Source organism: Thunnus maccoyii, chromosome 13 (genome assembly GCF_910596095.1).
Source record: "Thunnus maccoyii chromosome 13, fThuMac1.1, whole genome shotgun sequence".
NCBI lineage: Eukaryota > Metazoa > Chordata > Actinopteri > Scombriformes > Scombridae > Thunnus > Thunnus maccoyii.
Window position 1 is genome coordinate 29,755,611 of NC_056545.1, and position 24,952 is coordinate 29,780,562.

At 38.6% G+C, this 24,952-nt stretch overlaps 1 long non-coding RNA gene across 1 annotated transcript; it reads right to left on the reverse strand.

The window, feature by feature from the left end:
• Positions 1 to 230: 230 nt before the first annotated feature.
• LOC121910052 lies at positions 231 to 23,803 on the reverse strand. The gene is made up of 3 exons (XR_006099580.1): positions 23,574 to 23,803; positions 4,871 to 23,039; positions 231 to 4,739 (listed from the first exon to the last, which is right to left on the reverse strand). It is a non-coding gene; the product is annotated as an uncharacterized LOC121910052 (long non-coding RNA).
• Positions 23,804 to 24,952: the final 1,149 nt, after the last annotated feature.

A 24,952-nucleotide genomic window follows, 5' to 3' on the forward strand; every position in this document is an offset into this window, starting at 1 on the left:
CTGTACGGGGGGTGAATTTTTTTATAACTCACCCGTTTAAATTTTATTAAACCATACAGTTATGCATAATGAAGGACATGGCTGCTTTGAGTGACAGTTCCGCCAGCCACTAGGTGGCTTGTTTCAGCCATTCGGCTCACCTCCTTGCCCATTTTTGATTGGCATGAGTTACACAGCGTCACGCACTGCCAAGATGGCAATGGCCTGAGCGGCTCGTTTTGAGCTTCAAAACCGCTTTCCAGAAACCAACGGGTGACGTCACGGTAACTACGTCCATATTTTATACAGTCTATGGGAAAAACACCGCGATTTCCTCTGGATATGAGGGTGGAGACAAAGGCAATCGATCTCAAGCTAGCAGATTAAGACCACTTTGCGGATCATTGATAATACTATTATAGTTGAACCTCTGACAATAAAGAATGAAATAAACAATGAATGAATTAAAGACCTTTTCAAATTTTAACCTTTTAACATAATGAATTCCTACTTTTTTAAACCATTTTAAACACATCTTATAAAATTGTTTCTCATGACTGTATGATCTTTTTAACCTTATCACAGCGTTTTAAATGTACTGTCTTTTTAAGCTTGCACAGACCATTAGTGTCATCATTCTTTTAACTTATCACATCAGTCTCTGGATAAGAATGTCTGCTAAATGCCCTGAATGAAAATACAGAAGATGTGGAATGAACTGCCTGGTAATTGCTGCATCTTTGACGTCTTACAAGGTGTTTCAAACTCCTCAAGCACATTTCACAACTCGTGTGAAAGCAAACTTCAGTCTCAACTTCAAGGGCCCACTGCCAGTCAGTGGGAAAATGTCCGAGGGCATCTGGTGGACTGGGGTAGAATGACAACCAAGGAACACAGAGTTAGACTGTGACAAGATCATGACAAATTATTGATTTTTATTACCTTTATTATGAGCATAATTCAGTTAATTTTAAGTAAATAATTTTAAATAAGTAAAATATCAGACGTGTAGAGGCAAAGCAGGAAACATCATGTTTCTGTCTTGTCTTCTCTTAGAGGACTTGATCTACAGCAAACAGCATCTGGTTTGGATTCAGTCAGTAATCATTAAGATTTCATTTTTTTCTGTTCGGCTTATTTCATTTTGTTAGACCACTGCATTCGTCTGCAAGGAGCCATACACTTCATGAAAATTATGTTCCAATCTGGCTTTTGTTGTATTTTGCAGTGCTGTCTGCAAATGTGTGCATATGGAAGATCAAAGGCACTGTTGTACTTATGGGATGGAATAAACAGATCTATATTGAATCTTTTCATTTTCACTCTCAGGGACATAAATATGCGTTTCATAAGGGATTCACCCTAGAAGAGTGTAAATTCTCTTAGGCTGTACTGTAGCTCACAAAGGGGAATGGTAATACCCTGAACCAGGAGACACTGAAAAACGCAAGTCCTTGATTTTGAACGAGATGCTGATTGGATCAGACAGAAGCTTTGGCAACTAGTTTAGCCTTGGCTGTATTAGCCAAGGTCATTCCACTAGAGACATCCCAGACTCCATCTACCGACCGGCCTGTCTTTTCATTTGTTTATTTATTTTTTGTTTTTTTTGCAAATGCCATGCTGATTCTACAGAATCTGTAACCTACTATACCTGTCTGAGACTTTATTGAAATGACGGAGCATTTCACTCTATCTCTTAAACAGCGACGATTCATCAGCTTTGGCTAAACCTCTATGTGCCGTTCACTTCCTGACAAATGGGCCATAGAAATAGGTGTAGGGTTTAATTTCCTTCTCCAGTGCCATGCAATTAGAATAATATCAGTATGATGAATGTGATCACATTTTTTCTATTTATCTGCTTAACTCTGGTGTTCCTTATGGGGTCAAACATATCAGCATTTGCAGATACAATTTGCTTTAATCTCAATTTATTTTAAGCTACATATTAGTAAGTGGTAGGTGGAAAGTAATCACTTAGGTTATGCATGAGGGCATAATGTGTATATGCCAGTGTGTCTATTGTTTTCTGCCAGCTTATGTTGATATATGTAGGTGTGGACAGGTCCATCTCTCGACATTTTGGTGTCGGAGGCCAGACATCCACTGTTTTTTTCATTATTCATTATAACATTTTATAATAATGACAATACTTGAATTATATTTTAGTTTAATTTAATTTTATTCGACTTAACTCAGCTTCTGGTCTGTAACATGTCATCAACAACACATCATGTAGTACCTTTACATGCAAACCAGTGTCTTTGTGATGAATCTTATCCTGCATCTTATCCCTTCTATTCAGGATTCTAAGTGAGACTTCAGAGTATCTTTGATTCCTAAACATTGTCATTTCTTTACTGAGGTGTAAATATTATCTGATTTTGGATGTCCTGATTACATTTTGTCATCCTATATTTATTTGAATTATTTATTTCCCATATTATACAATTAACAATGCAATGTAGCTATGTTTGACAGCTGCATGAAAAAGAATATAACCTGCTCATAAGTTGTACAGTGTCCTAAATTATTTTAATATTCTTTTCATGTCAGTGTAGATCATTAGTACTTGCAGGAAGGTCTGGATGAGAAATTTGACAGATTCTCTTCAACCTCAGCATTATCAAAATGCTGAAGTTTTCAACCAGCTGTTGAACGTGTGGTTCATCTGAAAATGTTGCTGAAACAGATGCTAAACTGACTACTGGCTGCTGTTTCCTGTACTGGTTCCACAGGTAACTGGCACTGTGTAACAGAGCGCAGTGGGGAGTCATTCCTTTAGCAAATATCTGCCTCTATAGCCAATATTAATCCTAAAATGCCTTCTATTAGCCTCAATCTCGATCCTCTCTCTCAATATCTGCTCTGGACATCCTTACTTTCCATTAACAATCATCGTTTATCATTTTATTTTATTGTCTGACTACTACATGGATCAAGTAGAGGGTACGCCTCCACATGTCATAGCCCGGTTATCCCGCTTGGAATCATATTACAATACTATGCTGTTCACATAAAACATAAACTGGCTATTCTTACCCCTGTATATGTTAGTATGCAGCATGATGAATGGATGGCAGTTTCAGTTAATGATATAACAACAGGCATCGCTGTCCTGCTAGAGTCAGTTTGGTTTATTCAATTGTAGTATTTAACAATTAAATGTGCGCATTTGATGTCAGTTTGACAGATTTTATAAGTAGTAAAAAAATAAATAAATCCTGCTCTTTATTGCCCCTCCAGGTGGTGCAACCCAAGGTGACTGCCTGGCTCGCCGATGCCTTAAAAAATGTCCCTGTAATGTAGGATTTATATAACATTTGGGGTGTTTTTAGCCTTATATTGGATTCATAAAAGGCACAAACTCCTACAGCTTGTCTACACAGAAAGTGTTTCAACATATCTTTCAGTCATCTGTCTCACACACGTCTGATGGAACAAATACTCACTATATTATTTCAATCAATACAGCGATCTACACAGGGCACGTAACAGCTCACACTTGACTCGCGTAACTGCAGCCCAAAGTGTATTTTACGGCTCCAAGTCTATTTTTCTCCATTTTAAGCGTGTAATTACAGTGATTGTGTGTTGGTGTGGTGGCCTACACTCAATACTGTGCCTGAACGCATCCTGTGTAGACACAGAGGAGGACTGAATCTGCTGCTGCTGCTTTTGCTACGCAGGCTGTGTAGACGCTAGACAGTGCTACTCTACATATCCTCTGGATGCTACAGAATAAATCTGGAAGTGGAATGTCACTAAAAGTAAAATGAACAGGTTAAATCTGCAACCCCTGCACTAGTATCACATGCATGTGATAATACACTCTGACACTCAAACATAACACCTCGGTTTTTTGTCCTAGTGGTGCTCACATGATGATTTAGACAGTGAATAATTGTCCCTCACGCTATTTGCTGCTCTCGTAGCCATTTTGAAGCCATGCATTTGAACAGATACAGAATACATTTGAATTCAGGCACTTCCATCTATATAGTCTAGTGTTTTTGTCTGCTAGACAAAGACAGTGCAACTTTTGGCTGTTGTTGTCAGTGCAGGATTATAAATTGCATCATTGTTAGTCACTGTTAGCCAAAACTCAAAACTTTGTCTTTTTTTTAAACATTTTTGATTACTTTGGAACAGAACAGTCAAGGCAAAAGAAACAAAATCACTTTAATATCTAGTTTAAGCCAGCAAACTGCAAACCACTGATGAGCAATTTTCAACATTTTCAAAGAAAAACAAGTAGTGTCTGGAGGTATGTAAGCTGTCCCAAATACCTGGTGAGAATCAATTTCAAAATATGATGTTATGCTCTTTACAGCTCTTTGTTTTATCTGCTACTAGCATTGCTCATCAGCTGCAAAAAAAGCGATCAGTCTAACAGCAGCCCAAACTCTCTTTGATGTAATATTTTATGCTTGTCTGATATCAGTCGTCAGGGACTGGTCACATTCAACATTAAAAACCGCAGACGGTGTTCACAAAGTATACGTCCAGATTAGCCAGAGGTTGTTCAGATATCTTCATTGTTATTCTGTGTATGTGATCATAAAAAACAGCATTACAGTACAGAGAATGGCGTGATCTGTATGACCTCTGTGATATCCCTGAAGACAGAGGTCAAATGTGGAGGGCATCACACTCAGTCCCATTCCATCTGTGCTGCCACTGCTCATGCAGTCCACGTTACCAAACCCTAGATATGCTGCTGTCGTCCTCAGCATCCTTCGCTGGCTTCGGGAGGCCTGGTCAATGATAAGTTATAAAAATGGTTCCATTTGAAGAACGTGGACATGAATACCACTTGTTTTCCTCCAGTTTCAACATTGTTCACACAAGACTGCCCTTAATCAAAAATCACTTTTATATACTGTACCTGGCAAGGACCGGGAGTGCTGCTGCTGAAGTGAGTTTAGAGTGATCTTATCATATTAAAGCTTTTTTTTTTATGCTGACAGATTTCAACAGTCTTGCTTTAAAATCCCCAAATCCTGCCTTCACCCAAACATAAATCTGCATTAGAAGCATGTTGTTCTGGAAACGTGTTTGCCAGATTAAAGCTCTTAAAACCGCACTTGTTTTCCTGCCGTAGAACGGACGTTGATCTATGAGCACCTATTACGGCGAGTCAAATGACAATATGCTTGAGTAGTCTGTCGCAAAAGACTGAGCTTGATTGACTCTGACCCCTAGCTTTTTTACATGGGCAACTTGTCAGTTTGTCCAGTTGTTGATAAGAGACAGAAAATCCGTCCTCCCTAAGAACGCCAGCATCACTCCCTATTTTCGCTGAGCCCTACAAACTGTCAGTAGATAGCGGCATTTCAAATGACAGCTGCTTATCTGAGCAAGCTCCAGTGCATTTGCCAAGGGTGGAATTGGTGATACACCAACCACATTACTGTTGGAAGTTCAGCATCCTTTACTCAGTCTTTAGGCTCCTCTTAGTCCTGATGTGTTTGCCTTTTATTTTGTCCCAATATAGGTTGTGTAAACCCCAGAATGTATGGCTAATAGCATTATTATCTATCACTGATTGAAATGATGGGAGAAAAATTTACAGTGCATAGTAATTACTGATAGGAAACAATGTTTTCTTTCATCTCACTGTACTAGTAAGCGACTCCACTGTTTCTAATTAAATTGCAATGTTCCAGTGGACCGTTAATATCAATGGCATCTCTATGTACATGAATTTAGCTTATATCTTAAGATGCCTCTGCAAAACAGTGGGGGTAAAAAAGTAAAAATAATTACTGCTGGGTGTAGTGCATCCAATTAATGTCAATGAGTGCTAATTTGACAACTATTCCTGATAGCCTGTTCTCTGTACTTACTCATCTGAAACATGAAGAATTAATTACAGGTGATTCGGACTGTAATTTGAATACTAAAAAAATTAAAAAAAAAACATTTATTCTTTCCAAATGATATGCAGCAGTGTCCAATTAACAGTCCACTGTAATGAATAATATTGATAAACTCATTACATCTCTTTTTCTTATTCTAGACTTTGTATTCATGTTGAGCATGCTCCTGTCCTTGAGCTGTTTTTTGGGGAGGACTGAAATTGTTTATAGATTCAAAATGTGGCATATTGTGGCCTGCTTATGTCAAGGGTAGAAATTAAGGGATGAGACAGCAAAAAAAGAAAGACTTTGGCTTTAGGCTTTGCTTGCTAATTTACAGCAAGTTGTCAAGCACACCACAGCATAAAAAATAAAAAAAAGTAATGTGTACAATATTTCTTCAAATCTATAAATGTTGTATGACAATGAGGCTACCGTCAAAGCCAACCACAGTAGTAAAATTCAGGGGAGGGTCGTCTGGCTGAGGCAAACTTTATGACAGTGAGGGATTGTGGCACCACAAGTCCTTCCTGCTGTGACATTAGTCATCATTGCCAGTTCAGTCGTTTCAGGGTTAGGCTGGATATTCATCATCATGAGTTGACTTGAGAGACTCTTGTTGAATGAAGGAGTATTGGGATATTTATGGACAAAGGAAGCAAATATCCCAGCTGCCAGTGGTTGAGTTAGGTCATTGGTGACCTTACTTATTTATGACTATTGGCTTCTTGCACGGATGTCAAAAGACATACTGTCAAGGAGTCTGTGTCTCTCGGCTGACAGAGAAATATGTTTATGAAATTATATCTAAAGGGTATAACACCAACTACTAATAAAAAACACTCATGACTTTAAATTTGGTGCTGCAAAGAGAGATACAGCATGTCCTCAGCCATAGTGTCTTGAAAATAGCTGCATGCTAAATGAATCTCGTGGTGGTTGCAAGTATTTGATCTAATTTGAATCCAATATCAAATCTGCTTATCAAATCTGAATCATTTCAAAATGTGGGCTAGCATTTTGAAACTAAAGATAGAAATGATGAAACTCCCAAGATTCAGCTGAGATCTGTAATGACTGTTTGTTGGCTGAACAGCCAGAAATAGTCCAGTTTTGAGTGGCAGCGTAATTAATGTTCACAACCAGTAGCTACAGCCTGAAACTGAAATGAGCAGCAGATGATATGATGATGAGTAAATATGTAGAACACACTGAAGTAAAAAGTGTAGGAAACTTATTTTTGCACACTTTATTTCACAAATTACTTGCTCTACATACTAGAGAGCACGATTTAGAACTGTAACTATACATATGAACTTAAGCTATTGATATGATACCCATGAAGTTTTAAAGATTTTAACTACTGTGTGAAGTGATCGGCAAGATTGTTTTGCAAAAGAAGCCTCCCAACTCCCAGGGTCTTTCACTAACCTTAATCAAAGTGCTTTTGTTGCCTAAACCTACCTATGACTGACTTAGCATGTGTGCCTTGTACACCCACCATCCACCTTCCTCTGAATTGCGTGCTGTACAAGAACAGAGCACAAAAAATAGTAGTATCTCACCGTAATTTGTTGTTGTATTTGTTGTATGTTTTAGTTTTTATTATTATCTTTTTTTATTTTATGGTCAATTATACACAATAACAACAAAAATTTGCTCTAAACGTTATTTGTAGAATTTCAAAGTCTACTAGGTCCATTGATTTTAAGACTTAAGATGTCTTTAGTTTTATGCAGTATTACAATGGATTTAGACTGTTATGATTTGATATGATTTATGTGAGGTTTTCAACAGAGTTTATGGTCTATTTGTTTTCATACGCTCTCCCTACATCATTTATCATAAGAGTTACTTCAGAATTGATTTTATGATTTCCAAACACAATGAATTTTGTTTAACTTAGATTTAATGACAATTTATTAGAATCAAATCTTTTCTTTAGGGTTTCCAGTTCTGCTTCAACTGTTAAGTTGCTTCAAGTTTTTCCCTGTATATATTTGTCATCAGCAAATATAACAAAATGTAACAATTTTGATGCCTTACATATATCATTTATATAGAGTACAAAGAGCTTTGGACCTAGCACTGAATAAAAATATAAAACATTCTCTATTAGCTCCATTAGCACAAGTGAGGTTGACCACTTACCTCGAAATCCATACTGGTGGTCATTTAATAAGTTATGTTTATCAAAAAAGCTATCAAGTCTTTGTACAAATCATTTTTCTAATATTTTTGAGAATTGGGGAAACAGAGATACTGGTCTGTAGTTGGAAAATAAATGTCTATCTCCATTCTTGTGGGTAGGAATGACTTTCACTACTTTCATTTTGATTGGAAATATGCCTGTGAGGAAGGATTGATTATATATGCGTCATCGATTTTGCATTGCATTCAATAATATTCTTAACTAGTGACATATCAATGGAATTGTAGTCAGTAGACTTTTTGTTCCTGAATACATTAACAATATCAATAACTTGTTGTTTTTATGAACTCCACTGAGAAACATGGAGTGAATGTTTTTATCAGAGCTCTTGTCTTCAATACCTTCCTTGTTACTTGGCTCATTGCTAAGGTAGGTTCAACTTTTACAAAGAGGTCATTAAATTCATTAGTTCTCTTTGAGTCACCTCTTTTCATTTTGATTTTTAAAAAACTATGGAAATCTGCTTTCCCAATACCTTTTTTGATTATGCTGTTGAGCACTTCTATTTTCCCAACAATTTGCTACAGTACTCCTTCTTGTTACATCTCATAATGCTTATCAATTTACTTTTACACCTCTTATATTTTTTTCATTTTCTTTTGTTCTACATTTTAGGAATTCCCTGTAGTGTGTTTTTCTTCTTGCATACATTCTGCAACCCCTTAGTAATCCATGGTTTACCCACATATTTATGTTTCCCTCTGGATTTTTTTAACAGGCAATTTTTTTCATAGAGTTCTGTTAATGTAGCCAGGAATGCATAGTAGGCTTTGTCTGGTTCATCAACATAACCCTCTTTCCAGTCTTGTTTCATTAAGTCTTCCTTAAATGCATTGATGGCTTCCTGTGTTCCGTGTCGTACCAGTTTGCAAGCATTAATATCAGCTTTGATCCTTCTGAAGAATAGCAAAGACTGGTAGGCAGTCACTTATATCATTTATAGGTAATCCACCCACCAGTTCTCTATCAATTACATTCGTAAATAGTATGACTGCAACAACACTATAACTGCTGTAATTCCACTTGATTTTATAATCATGGAATACAGGCTAATGTTGAACATTGTGTTAATCAAGATCCAAGATTCAGTAATTTATTACCATGTCAGTGAAACATTGATTGAAATTTGTCATGGTGTGTGCTCTGGATAGACAAATACAATACAATGCAGATACACATCAGCATAAACATATCAAAAATAGAACACAATTGTCTGGTGCATTAAGAAACCCACTAGGGGACACAGTTGAATTAAGTTCATGGACTGAACTGATGATGAAGAGTTAAGGGCCTTCACTGCCTCAGGATATGTGCTGTTGCGGAATTGAGTAGTTCTGCTCTTAATACTATGTAATCTTTTTTCTGAAGGACCCATCCTTAGCATGCGGGTATTATAAATACCACAAATGCTTGACTAATCTTAACCAATGATTTTTGATGCTACTTTCCCTACCTTACTAAGCTCCTTCCTGCCATTGGCTGAACAGTTTCCATACCAGCCTGTGATAGAGAACATCATAATTGTTTGCCGCAGAAAGAACGATTGTTGCTGGGCTTTCTGCACAATACGGGTTACACTGACATTCCATTTAAAAGAAGAGGATATGGTGGTTCCCAGTTTACTATCTCAAAAGCCTGATGATAAGTCTAATGTCTTGTTATGACCATTTGGGTTTAACAAATCAATATTGAATCATCACATACAAATACCACCTTATTATCATTTAGCTTATCATAAATCCCAGCTATCTTTAAATTGAAGTGCAATTTCAATAGTTGTACATTTCATTAGATTATCTATGGTTGTTGACATGCTGCCTTCAACATGACATTTGAAAACATATCTCTGCTTCAATAGTTCAGTTTTGTGTTTTCTATTTATAGACTGGCTTTCTTTTGATATTTTTCTGAGGAAGAATGTGACAGTTCACAGTATTTTGCTTTGGATAGCCATGTCTTCACTGTCAAACAATTGAATGACCTGTTTTTCCAATGAGTGCAACTCATCTCCTGGGGAATTCCCAACTTCTTAGTCTCCAGCCGTAGCCCTGGCATAGATTCGTACTGTAGTTTCTAATCCACTGATGACCAAATGGTCTACGTGTGAATATTGTTCCATATCATAAACTCTCCAGGTCTTCGATCCTCTTTATCTTTCTCTGATTGGGATTTTCAGCTGACGCACCTCTTAGCTCAAGTAAATTTGCTTGTTACATGAAGTTTAGCGATTTTTTTTTTATCCTCCTCACTGATTGCAACTGTCGCTTTTTTAGGTGGCATTTTGCTCAAGCTGTAAAACTGAGAAAAATGACTTCAAAGTTTATCTCTTGTTCCACCAAAAGTATTCGCCTTATTCACTTTGGTGCCACTTCACAGCAACCAGACAAAAGCCAAGTTTCATTTAGGTTCTTCGGCAACTAACTTGTGGCATTATAGTTAAATCAATAGAAAACTGGACATGCAGACATTACACATCTACTGGCAAAAGTGATGGTTTGCAACAGTTAACGATGTTGAAGAACATGAACATGAAGCCTGTTACCTTAATGTTTTCTACATTGCTCTTTGCAAATTAAAAACAGCAAGGAGAGATAGCCTTAGCAAGCTAATATAGCCTCAAAAATCCAGAGTCGTCTCCCTGAATCCAACTCTAAATACACTGCATTATATTGTATCATCCGATTCATGGTTGGACATTCCACAAAAGATATGATTTTTTTGAGGATACCGCAGAGAAATCACTCTAAACAGGCATATCAAAAAGCCTACGAAGGAGTGTGTTTATTATACATGGAACAAGTGAGGAGAGGGAGTAGAAGATGAAAATTCAGCAAAAGAAAGGCTGCGATGCAACAACATCAAAAAGTGAGGCAGAAAAAAAACACATTGCAAAGACATTTTTTTTGGTAATCTAAAGTCCTCAGTTCATTTGGCTCTTTATGAAAAATGCAAGTAAGGATGTCTTTCCAAGAGACTGTGATCTTTGGAGGCAGTTGTCGCAGTGGATAAAGTGACATTTTTAAAAAGGTTTCAGTTAATTGCACAGGCTGCTGAACACTGTCATCTCTGGTGTCTCTCCCAAAGTTCACCTCGGAAATGAAATGGAGTGTAGGTGACTGCATAGGATACCTGGCTTTCCCAAAATATTCTTTTGAAAATTTTTGTTCATCTTGTTCACAGACCATATGTCAGCATCCATCAGCTACTTATTCTAAGTATCAGAAATTTCTGGTGAGATCATGTTGGATTCTTTTGGTATTAGTTAAAATCCTCCAAGTGTGAGCCTCCTTTCACATAGAGACTTTTATAGACTTATAATTATGGATGTGATGACAGTCACACCTTAGCTGAAGAACTCTATGTTTTACTCTTAAATTCAACTGGTGAGTTTCTATGTAGACTGAAGATATAGCCAAGATATTTTTAAACACACTGCAGACATTTCAAAATCATATTGTTATTGATTTCGTCTATTATTATGATGTCTCCAGGCGACATTATAACAAGATTTGAAGTCAGTGTTATAACCTCAAATCACTGCAAATCGCAATCACTGTGGTGGTTAAAGCAAGTAGTACTGACAGCAGACTGTGTGATCATCCATCAAGTTGTGTTTGCTGTGCTATCTACAGTAAAAATTCCAAAGAGGCCTTGGTGAGCACAGCCTTTGCAATCAGTTTATCCAAACTGCCTCAATATTTTACCGACATTCCTGTAAAAAAGTGTTGCATATGGTTGTTACTCAGAGTGATGCAACTCAGCAGATGGACTTGACACTTCACGAGACATATTGTTGGTAAAAATCACAATGAAGAATCAGATCATCTGTAATATTTTATCATAACAGGTCTAATGTTTATTGCCTGAAACAATTCTAATTTTTACATGTTTACATCAAAATACAATCTGGGAAATGCTTCTGTAGCCACTCTCTGGTGATCCCTGACTTTCCCTCTAGCACCACCAGCAGGTCAAAGTTTTCACTTACCCATTGGGATATTTCAACATATACTTGGTACAAAGGCTTGATGAGGTGATGAATCCTAATGACTTTGGTGATCTGTTGACCTTTCCTTTGGCACCAACAGGAGGTTGATATTTGTGGTTCTGACTGAAATATCTCAACTATTGAATGGATTGCCAATAAATTTGGAACATACAGACATTCATGTCTTCCCCTGGATGAATTGTACTGGAACTTTTCATCTGGCACCATCATCAGGTCAAAATTTTCATTTGTCCAATACTTTGGTTTCCTATCAGCCTCAGCTGTACCTCGTGTTCAGTCTTCAGTGCAAATGCTAATTTTCTCATTTGTAAAAGCTAAACTAAGAGGATGAACATGATTAGCATTACGCTCAGCAAATAAACACCAGCATTGTGAGCATGTTAGCACACAGATTTTAGCATTTAACTCAAAGCATCACTGTGCATAAGTACAGCCTCATAGGAGGCTCCCACGTAGCTTAGGGGTTAAAATGCCAAACACAAACTGTGTGTGTGTGTGTGTGTGTGTGTGTGTGTGTAAAATGCATTTTAATTACACTAGTGGTGTGTCCAGTCAAATGATGAATCCTATTTTGATCCCCTGACTTTTTAATCTTGTGCCACCTGCAGGTCAAAGTTTTCACATATCCAGTGAAATATCTAAACATCTACAAGATGGATTTGCACAAACTTCAGACATTCAAGGTTCTCAGACTGTGTGTTCTTAGTCTTGTTGATCAGCAAACTGTACCAGTAATCATGGATAATTCTCACCATTACTGATCTGTGCAGGCTTGTTGTTTACAGATAAAAAGTTAACATATTCCTGTAGTTTGTTTACTTACAATTATTTCTCAAATACATCTACTGTATGTTTCAAAGACAAAATTACGTATGTGATGCATTCATTTATTGAGTACAATGAGTTTTAACAGCTTACCATATTTAATGATAGAAGATCATTCTAAGTTGTCAGGGAGCCTTAAGTGTATTTTTATCAAGGATTAAATAAAATCTTAATTAGTCATTATGCAGTTCCCCTAGTTCTACCATCATTGCATATTTTTGGACACTACATCTTCTGCATCCTATAAAACCAGCTTTAAAAACTTTTGCAGTGACACAATTGACAAAATGGGATTTATTTTTCTATTATGGAGGTTATGTGCATGTATGGGTTCAAATGACCTGTTTCCATTTTTGTTCTGGTTCAGAATGCCTGCTTTTATAAGTATTCAACACCTCAAATATGTAGAATAAGGAAAGCAAGACACCATTAAAACAGAGTTCTTTTTTTGTTTTCGGTGTGCACACAGAGCAGATGAGAGGAGGTAGCACTGTTCAGGACCACAGTGTTGCACCACAGTTTGTCAGTGCAGATATGATGGAAACAATAACAGGTTTAGAGAAGAGCCTATTGTGCTGTGCTCTTGATCATATTATTATGAGCAACACTGTGGCGTTTCCCCTCAACACACTTTTTAAACACATTTTTGCTGTCTTCATGCCACTCCCCAAGGCTTTGTGCTGAGGGGCCAAGAGCAGAAGAATGGTTTATATTTGTCTTCTCTTTGGGCTTCTGATAAGGATAATAAATCCATCCTCTGAGCCTTTTCACTCATCTTTGTTACAGACATACAGAAAATGGAAGGCGCCACATTGCATTCCTAGCTCTCTAATACTATTCAGTGCAAACACATTGGCCCTGAAATCAGACATGTGAGACTCGGGGAAGAATTTAGAGCTTTCACAACCAATTTTCACTGCATTAAATAAACGTTTGAATATGTTTATTGCATGTTTGATTCACAGGGAAGGTTAAGGGAAGGGGAGAAAACATTTCATGACTGATTAATTTTTAAAATAGCTCACACTTTTTTTGTAGAATTAATTTAACATGAAGGCTTCAAATCTAACTCTTTATGCATTTGAAGGCATAAAGAAGATATCTTGATCTCGGGAAGGACCTGCTCTGCCCCGTGAGAAAATGGGACAAGGAGATAATGAATATTGAATGAGCATATCTACTTCAAGCAATCATCCCCATTGACGAAATCCCATCGGCACACAAATCATCTGTATGGTTATGCTGAGTTAATTAAGATCTAGTGTGTGGAATTAATCGAGTCATGCCATTGCAAATGTCTTCAATCACTGGACCTGCACTGTCTTATCTGTGAGTGCTTTTTCTGCTGCAAGAAGAGGAATGAAAATGATGACATAATACTGAAAATAATCACCATAAAAATGTGGAATTTTTACTGAAGGCCAAATCCACCTGACTTAGAGATGAAGGGGAAAACGGTTTGGCCCCAATGAATTCAAAACAAACCAATAAGGATACCAAGTGGAGATAGTAAAGGCTGTTATGTAGTTCTGCATTGCTGTTTGTGTGAGTGGGATATCGTTTTGGCTTTTATCTGGGGAAATACTCTACCCTCTCAGGCTTCTTGGACTCCCACAGATAAGAAAAATGAGTGAGATTACACCTAATTTTTCTTCTCATGCCAACATTTTCCTTTCCATTGCCAGTTGTAATTGTGCCTTCCAGACTTTTATACAGTGAGCGCAGAAATTGGTTGGCCAAAGAAAACAGCCCTGGCTGAGTCAAAATGCCCCAATGAGCCATTTGCTGGTGTTGCTGTGACACATGCAGGAAAGCAATCACATTTTTATTGAGTTAAGTTAATTAAATACGGAAATAACTAAAAAGTAGGTTTATGATCTCGGTTCTCGGAGAAGTCTCAACTCCACCGTAATGACTTAATTTGTTTAATCAAGAGCACAAGGAAATAAATTTTAACACTCTGCTCGGTCCCTTCTCTCTTAATCTTTAGCTGGAAACAAATTTGTGTGACAGGGAAACCGAGAGAGAGAGAGAGAGAGAGAGAGAGAGAGAGAGAGAAATCACGGGAGATGAATCATGACAGCATGTCCGTTGCCTTTGGTAAGGTCTTAGCTGTGTGTGTGTGTGTGTGAGTGACTAAAAGGCGCAGTGTAGTCTGACATAAGGATGACCCAGCAACTTCACTTCAGTGAGGATAAACACACAATTAGTGAAAAATAAATGGTTTGCTAAAGTGTCACATACACTAATACTGTATGTATTAGAATAAAAAAAAAAAAGTTTTTTTAATGGTCATTATTTAGCAAACTAGTTTCCCTGACCTGGTTTGAACGGTTTTAAACACCATTACTTTCACATCGTTATCATTTCATGATACAGTGAAGGATTTGGTGACAGAACAAATCCTCCCAACAGATCATTATGGCTGATGTTTTTGTCAGTAGGATCGGAACACACACACACACACACACACACACACACACACACACACACACACAAACACACACACACAAACACACAGGCAAACAGAGCCGTTGCAGGGTTGGTCCAAGGTCCTGTGTGAAATTGGCGTGTGTGGCCTTGACCATTGGCATGCATCTGTGCACAGTACAGTGCACACAGCTATTTGTAGTTCAAGGTCGATCCTAATTGTGTGGCCTATTTCATACAAATGCAGTTTGAAATGCCATACTCTGTGATAAACAAAAAGGATCCGTACATACATGAGTAAAGAAAGTGCGGACTGTCTTCATATGTTGCGTCTGACTGACTCCTTTTTTTTTTTAATGATTCATACAACACTTACAGCATAACATCATTATGAATGATGAGCAGCATTATGACTGTGTCTCAAATCATTAGTGGTTTAAAAGCCCCCATATGACGTTGATATACTGATATAAGTATGACAGCACGATAGAAAAGGATAGGATGCTGTAACAGGGGCTGTAAATTAGGGGCGGCTGTGGCTCAGGAGGTAGAGCAGGTCGTCCGCTAATTGGATGATCGGCGGTTCGATTCTCTCCAGTCCACATGTCGAAGTGTCCTTGGTCAAGATACTGATGGGCAGATCGGGACCTTGCATGTTAGCAGTACCCATTCAGTGTATGAATGGGTGAATGTGACTCGTAGTGTAAAAGCGCTTTGAGTGGTCGGAAAACTAGAAAGGTGCTATACAAGTACAGTCCATTTAACACACGCAGTGGACATCACCATACACAGAGTGAATTACATGAGAGTGTCTTGCGTCCTTGTTCTAACTCAGTAACGCAGATGTTGGATGGAGCATCCTTTTCACTGGACAGAATAGCATGTCCACATATTCTGTCCTGAGGGACTGATGTGTGCAAATAATTTTTTATTTATTTTAGCTTTGAAAAGATTCACTCACACACACAATCACTGTCAGAAGGATTCTAGAACAAACTTTTTCCAAATTCTTCTTTTCAGTTTCCCTTCTTTCTTACCTTGTAAAGCGACTGCGAGATCAAACGAGAATTCATCTTGTCAGGCTTCAAGTGATGTGCTTGTGTCCGAACCATCGGTGGTTCGGACTAGAGGACTGCATTGGGATTGGGATCCCGCAGGTACCACGGTACCCAAGAGCAGGCAGTTTTAACTTTGCAGTGGGTGGGCGCGGCGGTCAAAAAATAAACTGCGGGTCCTGGGATTTAGCCGGCTCTGCAGGCCGATTCTTACAGAGCTGGGCTGAGTGCTCAGTCAGCACTCCTCCTGGTGATCCCTGATACCGCTACCTGCTCACACACATACACACACGCACTCATGAGTGCTGCAACCTGCCGACTTCACCTGAACGAGCAAAGAACAGAAACACCAAACAATGCGTGCATATTACGTTATGCGATACCGCAGGTTATTACTACTTTTGTGCTCTTTTAGGAGGTAACGGAGGAGTCGTATGACATCATCATTAGGAGTTCTACTCCTCATCAGTGTGTTAAGAGACACACGCAAACTAAACACAATAAAACAACCCCAGTAAAACAAACAACCACAGCCAACAACACGTGTTCTAAAATAATAAGTAGGCTAAATAAATACAATGTAATTTTGCCCTAGAACAGGGGTAGCCTACTTATTGCACAATATAACTGTAATCATTGCACTAGTATGAATGTAATTATGCACTAAACATAATTTTGCTATGTTATTACCGTAGCAAAATATACGTCTCTTTATTAATACTACACAGTAAAATAATTTTCCCTGTGGGACAAGAGAAGACACAAAATCAATGTAACTCTATTGTGCGGGCGTGACTGGTCAGAATGTTTGCAGGTGCGGGCGAGAGAGGACACACACATTGCGGGAGCGGGTGGTAATGGTTAGAAATCCACCGAGAGCGGGTGGGAGCAGGATTAAGGAAACAGTCCCGCGCAGGGTTCTAGTTCGGACCATCAGCGTCCTATTTTTTTGAACGTGCCTGCCCTTTTTTCCGAGCCGTTTCCAAGGACAACTTCTCAGACTTTCTCTCAGCCTCCAACTCCAATGTGATCTCATGAGATGGCGTATAAATAGCTTTCACTTTTAAGGACAATTCGAATGTCATGTCTATGCATTTTAAGCTTTTTGCATGTCACTTAATGCTGTTGGTTAGGTTTAGGCCTAAAAACCACTTGGTTAGGGTAAGGGAAAGATCATGGTTTGGGTTGAAATGATCAGTAAAATGTCCTGACGTGACAGTAAAAATATCCACTTAGTGGTCTTGAACAGTGCTCTCTTGCACCTTTTGCAACTTTTTTTACCAACTAATAAGCCAAAATCACATTTTAAAAGAAAAGAAACTCACAATATAGTAACTACAGGTAATAAATGGTGTGGAATAACACACAAATTAACTTAAATTGATGTGTTACAGCCTTGTACTCTAACTGCATTGACCACATATTTCTGTCTTTCTGCATATTTGTTGCAACAAACACATCATCATCCACATACTTTAAAGATTTTTAGATATTTCTCTTTCAGTCTTACCTTTGCGCTGGGGAGGTTGCCATCACAGTATACTAGACCATCTTCCACACATTTACACATATGCGAGAGGTGAAATAGCCTACCATTACAGGCAGAACTTTTAAAACACTGTGTCTCAGGCAAGTGTGAATTGCAAATAGGGGCAATCATTAACATTTTGAATATGCTGAGGTCTACCACGGTTTACTTGCTTGTGGCTACCAAGGGCAGCGGCTGAACAAAAAAAAGAACGGTAATGTTGAGATTATCTGCAGCATTACTGGATGTCTAAGCATCGACATCCAGGACTTCTTTCAGATAGAGCTTTTATTAACTAACAAATCCTCATAGGGGTACATACTGTATATTCTGTTAGCACATTCCCATGTTTAGGGCAACTGGACTGGCCCTGACAAGTAATTCATTGCTGATGTAATTTTCTGATTGGCTCCTGCCGATGTGGAAATTGGATGATTAACTATCCGAAATTGTGTGTAACCTCTCCTTAAATATTACCTCATCATGTAGATATTTTCCCAACTTTCCCAAACCGCCATCCATATGTCAGTGTCAAATATGATCTGAGTGGTTGATTCATTCTATCTCAATGTATTAGTTCCATTTCACTAATATTTGATTGGAAATTCCTCAGTCAGATGCGTTCACCTTGAAGTGTGCAGAATCCATCTCTGGGATGGCAGTTTCTGCCTAAATAAGCATTACTGGGAGCCGCTCCTCTCACTTCTGAATGGATACTGTTATTGTCACCATCTAAATTGTTTATAACCTGAGGGTTAAAGACGGCTATATTTGCATACATACAAATGAACAATTTAATGTGGATGAAACAGATATTAAGGCTGAAATGGCGGCCATGTTGACTTTGTCTCTGTAAGAATCACAATGGGACCCTGTTGATAAATACAATTTTACCAAAGTGACTTTTTACTAATTAAAGTTTGTGTAAATGACCCATAATATTGAATTTTTTTGAAAAAAAGAAAGTTACTTTTGTTGGTTAAGGAGAGAGGTAGCAATTGTTCACTGATGGAGCTGTTGTGAAAGTGTCTTTGGTGTAAACATAATACTGCCAGATCATTTCGCTCTTCATTAGTCTTATCTGTTTTTCCGAACACACAAGTGTTTTTTCCCCCTAGGTAATGTTTAAATGCCATCATTATCCATACCATTTACCCAGCGCCAAATTCTAGTTTTCACCTTTTTATTTATTCGGGGGGGGGGGGGGGGTCAATGCTTTCTCTTTTAGGATCACCCTGATCACATCCACACAGTTACACATTCACAACTGGAAGTTGTCCAGTACAACCACAATCTGATCTGCCGGCCACTGAGCAGCTCCTCACTGGTGGTAATGAGGGAGGGGCAACACAATGCTTTTCACTTCCCCCCCACCCAGATATATCCTGCCGGTCTGGGGGACTGAACCAACAACCTTCTTGTCACAAGCTTGCTTGTCTAACCTTTAGGGCACCACTTCCCACACACTGTGTTAATTCTAACCAGAAGGATGTATGTGAGACAAGGACTACATGAACCAGGGCTGCCAACTATCACACAATGAGCCTGAGACTCTCGTGTGTGTGAGATCTCATGCCTCATATGCCTTTCCTCATGCTAACTTTTAATCTTCACTTCCACTGATGTAAAATTGTGATTTTTAAGCAAAGGAACAGCAGTTTGTTTGTTTTTTCCAAGTTCAGACAGGCTGAAGCACAGAGTGCAACAAGGTTAAGGCAGCACTTTTCACGGATTGTCTGTGAACACACCGATCATCATCTGTTTGAACTGAAAGCGTGCAACAACAAATCAATGCTCTACACCTTCTGGTGGAGCAGCCAATCACAATGATTTTGTGGTTGAGCAACTAACCCACTGAGCATGAGTGGAGCAAAGCTGGAGAGACTGCATTGTTAGCATTGTTCGCTCAGTGTGGCTCACTATGTTTGTGTTGCAGTTATACTAACGTTAGCCAACAACGGTCCAATATTCAGCAGGTAAAAACCTTCATCACTGAACAACTTCTTATCTCTACGGGGCCAACCCGTTTGCTGCGCCAATGCAACAAGTGGAACAATATGCTTGCACTTGTCTTTTTTCGTGTGTGGGTGTGTGTGTGTGTGTGGGTGTGTGGGTGTGTGTGGGTGTGTGGGGGTGGCGGGGTTGGCTCATGGATTTCAATCACTGACCTCAGAGGTTTCAGTCATGTTAACTTGACAGGTATGCATGAACTCCCAATTACTGCTTTCTTCTGACATGTCAAATATAATACTGTAGAGATGAAAAGTTTCAAGAGATCAAGTTCATTCTCTTTTGAAGTTAAGAGTACAAATATGCTAGCATGACTGTAGGAACACACACACACACGCACACTAACACGCACTAGGTCCTTGTTGATGCCTTTCATATTTTCTGGGCTCTCATAAAAGCGAGATGCCTTAATGCAAGAGGATTTAGCTTTGACCTTCAAGCAGCTTTTATGTCCATTACTTGTAGTCAATAGAACTGCTAAAAATTGTTGGGATATTGACAGATTGAATGAAAAAAAAAAAAAAAACCTTTCATAAATTGAACAAGCGGTTAAGACCCCTACTAACATGGTCTATATCAATGCCATATCTTTGTGCGCACACTTTTAATTCCGACGCACGCGCACACAGGAAAGTCATGCAGAGGTCAGTGGAGGAGCGTCTGGTAGTGTATCATCATATCTGCGAACACTTACCTGCTGGGAACAGTGAGAATATAACACCTATTGATAACATAGGATGTCTGAACATTCATATCACCTAAAAGGTACCAGCTTCTTAAATAATTCATCCCCTTCACGTTATGCATACATTGATTGACTTCGCAAACACGTGGCGCGCCCATTAGAAGGGAGAGAACACCTGGGTTGGATCAGATGCGACAAAGACCAACACAACTCCTTGAAAGCAGAGAAAGACCGATGTTACATTTTAAAGCTGGCTACAGACATAAACAACCTTTTGTTCCACATGCTGTGACTGCAGTGAAGGCGTCTGATTAAAGCTGTCTGATAAGTCAAGACTGAGGCAGATGTAGTTATCTGAGATCAAAGTTAGAATCATGTGCAGCTCTCTATGCCAGGAGCACTTAAGCTGCCGCACAGTATAAAACAGGCCTGAATCAAGTTGCTATTTGATTTGAAAAAAACAAAACAAAAAAAAAAAAAACATTTTACCACAGACAACAGAAGCAATCAGTCTGTTCTCAAAGAGAAAACCCAGCCGGCCCCACACTTCAGACAGTTCAAGTTAAATAACAAAGCAGTTAGTTGTTTCTAATTGATCAGCAATCCTGTTCACTGATTTTTTTTTCTGAAGTAACCATGATGTCCTGCAATCAGAAATCACAAGTTGACAGAGGTGATTACCAGGAGGACTTGAGGGATGTTTAAGGGACAGTTTACCACTCTAGTCTCCCTGTTTTCTGAAATTAACACACATACTTGTCCCTAGTTTTGATTTTGAGATATTATCTAATAATAATAATAATAATAATAATTAATAAGAAGACTAAAGAAGTTCTGTTCTATTTGATGGTCAGAATTGCTAGCCTACAGCCTCTCAACATAAAATACAAATAAACAAACATTTTAAAAATGACTTTATTACTCACATTTAATATCTTGTATTTCTTCTTCCCCATTCTATTCCTTAGATTATACGTGTTGATTGATATTGACCAAATAAAACCAAAAATCCTTAAAACTCTATCCATGGTGCTGAACTGGGGTGGTGGGAGTGGGGGGGGCGGATGGACACTCATTATTTATGGTTAAGCGTTCCAATGGTGCTATCTCTGTCGTCTTTTGTCCTTAATATGTTCGTTTATTTTCACAAGGGTTAGGGTTAGTGTGTATTTTCAGAGCAGCAGGCTTTTGTTTCCAGGATAACGGGCCGTCAGACTAATAGGCTTTCGGATCAATGGGAAGTTTTTTCGAACTATTGGGGTTTCAGAGTAATGGGAAGTTGAACCAATGGCATGGCACCTCGAGTTTTCCAGTACTGGGTGTTGCACTTCTAAGGCCACTATATAATGCAGGATACTCTAACCAGATGTGTGTGTATCAAGTGGTAGTAAATTCATTTATGCTTCATTATCCTCCTGAAATATTAGGCTATATGCTAAATACAGCTGACATTATTTTTATTTACTTAGTGATAATTGTGTTGATGCTACATGGGTATGACTTTTACAGTAAATAAAGAAAAATACCCAAATAAACATTTAAATCAAAGCAAACAAAAAAATTAACAGGATTAGTAGTCTATCAACCAAACTGCAGCAGAGAGAATCTCCAAAGTCTGTAAGCAATGAAGTATTCACAGGCTAACAAGCTAACAGGCTAACAAGCACTGTCTGACTCTGGTACATGAATGAATCTGGCAAGTCGTGAGCAGTGTTCTCCAGCATACGGCAGCAGATCAGCATGTACGGGATGTGTCGACTGGCGGTTGAGTCTGTACGAGAGCTGCTATCAGTATCAGCAGTCAAGTCGTAATACCCGTCATAGTAATACCCCAGGGACAAACGTGTCAGTCAGTCACCACCTCTGCTAAAAGCAGCTAAACGTTGTCACATTGCACTCAAGGAAGTTTTTAATAAAGTTTAAGGTTGTAATGCTTCTATTTTTCATTGCTGGCAGTCTGGTGACGTAAAAACAGAGTATGCGGGAGAAAGTGGGGGCTTTTGGTAATGTCAGACTTTAGAGTGTGAGTATATGGCTACTTCCTGGAGGCAGCATATACTGGTACAGACCTAATTATATGAAAATAACTCCATTTATTACAACACAACAAAAAAGTAGAAAATAAACTTTCAACTCAAATTGCCTCAAAAATGCTGCTGTTTTAGTCCTTTTTCCTGTTTTCCTCCTGTTTATCAGTCTGCAGAAACAGTTCAAACAGTTCTTTTCAGTTCTCCTCAGTTCAGGTGTGTGTGCGTTGTTGTTGCTACCTGGGTAGTGTGTATGTTGAGATCTCATATGCTGATCCGTCCAGGAGTAAGGCTGTTGTCATTCCAGGTACGATGAGAAAGCAGGCTGGATACTCTCTCTGCCCCTGGTATGGATCCTGACTCGCAAAACCGGACCTCCTCCTCCTCCTCGGAAATGACCTCAGAAAAAAACAACCTGCACACAGCAGGGAAAATATCTCTCATCACTATTGTTCAATAATTTTGTTACTTTAAGTAACCATATTTTTCTTACTCTTTCTCTGTATGAATGGCTTAACTCAATTAATTATTTAGCAAATGTATTTAACAGCACATAGAAAAAACACAAATCTTATAATCCTTTGTGAACCTAAATGCAATAACATCTCACATTCAGCTGTGAATCTTCAGTGAAAACTAGCCACAGTAAAACCAGCTGCTCACTTAACGTCATAACCCGCCTCGTTACTACAGGAAGGAAAACAAAATGGCGTTCGCGGTGTCACTAGTCAAAGACCGCTCATGTTTACATCCTCCCTTGTAGCACAACAGAAAATAACACTCAAAAAAACATTTCTTCACTCTTATATAAACATCTCCGATTGGTTTACGGTACTCATAAGGTAAAGAACATAAAAATAAATGCAGTCATCTAAAACAATAACACAGAATGGTTGCTTACACTGGGCTAACCGCTAGCTTACTATGCTACTTTAGCACGTCAACTCACCGGAGATTCACGGATTAAATCCAAAAGCGGGTACACCAACATCAAAATAATCCTTCGCCCTCACAATCAACAAAATGACAAAAAAGGGAAATGAAAACCGAAATGTCTCTAGAAAGGTGCTCATTGAAGCTCTTAAGATTTCTCTCTACAAGTTTATTTCAGCAGTGTGAGTTGTCTCTTCCTCCGTTGTTTTGCCTCTTACTCTCTACAATACAGTCTGAATCGATAGCACTGCTATGTGCTATAGCTCCCTCTAGCGACCAGTCGTGGGATCGCCAGAAATAACTACTGGTAATTTTATGTGGGTTACAAATAGTAATGCACCAAGAAACACAGCTATACATCAGCACTGGCAGGGTAGAAGAAGACTGTTAGTAAACGTGGATGTGAACAATACAGGATTTAAAATACTTAGAAAATTGCCTTTGCACATGTTTTATGAGGAAGGAAATACATTCAACACATTTCTTACACCTCAGGGATACATACAATGCATTGTGGTGACTCAAACACTCAATGTAAACATACATTTTGTTTGTTTACAGGAAAAATCCACAGGGTCGCTTTAAATAAATGTAACCATCAAACACAAAAGAATACAATGTTTCTGCTTCCTGCTATTTTCACATATGAGTAAGAGATTTTACAAAATGATTGACCCCAGACTGTCAGCCTGTCATGGAGAAGTTGCGTAACATTAGCATTCGTGTGCCAGTGGAATCCAGGCTTCTGCAGATGACTGAATCCATTGAGTGAGCACTCTTTATTCAGTCTACCCATGTTTTTGCTTGGGTATTAGCTTGCTTTGGTCAGAGGCCGGTCCATTGTCTGCTAGCTCTGCCCATCCTTGCATGATATGAATGAAGATTAGCATGGATTGTTTGAATAAACCACCCAGAGTCCGGTGTTAATGCGACACAGCAGGAAATTATGTGAATGTCACTGCATGTATAAGTGAAATAAATGAGAAACGCAATCTGCCAGGAAGAGCTGGACTGTATACGGCTGCAACCAATCAAAAAGACGTTGATTTAAGTGAAATGGCTTTGTTCATTTGAGCATGTTAAAATCAATATGTCCCCCTCCTATTTTTGAGCATGGGTAGTTGATCTAGGCCACTGAGTTGAGTCTTTTTTTTTTCCTTTGCTCTCCTCTGATCCTTGTTTGTGTGATACATCAAGAATGATTCATGTGGGCCGTGCGACAAACAATGCCATTCTAATTTGTCATTTCTGCATGCTTGGCACCCTCGCTCGAGGTGGATCTCTGGCAAGGTCAGCGGATGTACCTGACCTGCTGTACGGCAGAACAATGAGGGTCAAAAACATAATGCACATGACATGGATTGAAATGGATTGCAGTCTTATTTTATCCTCAGA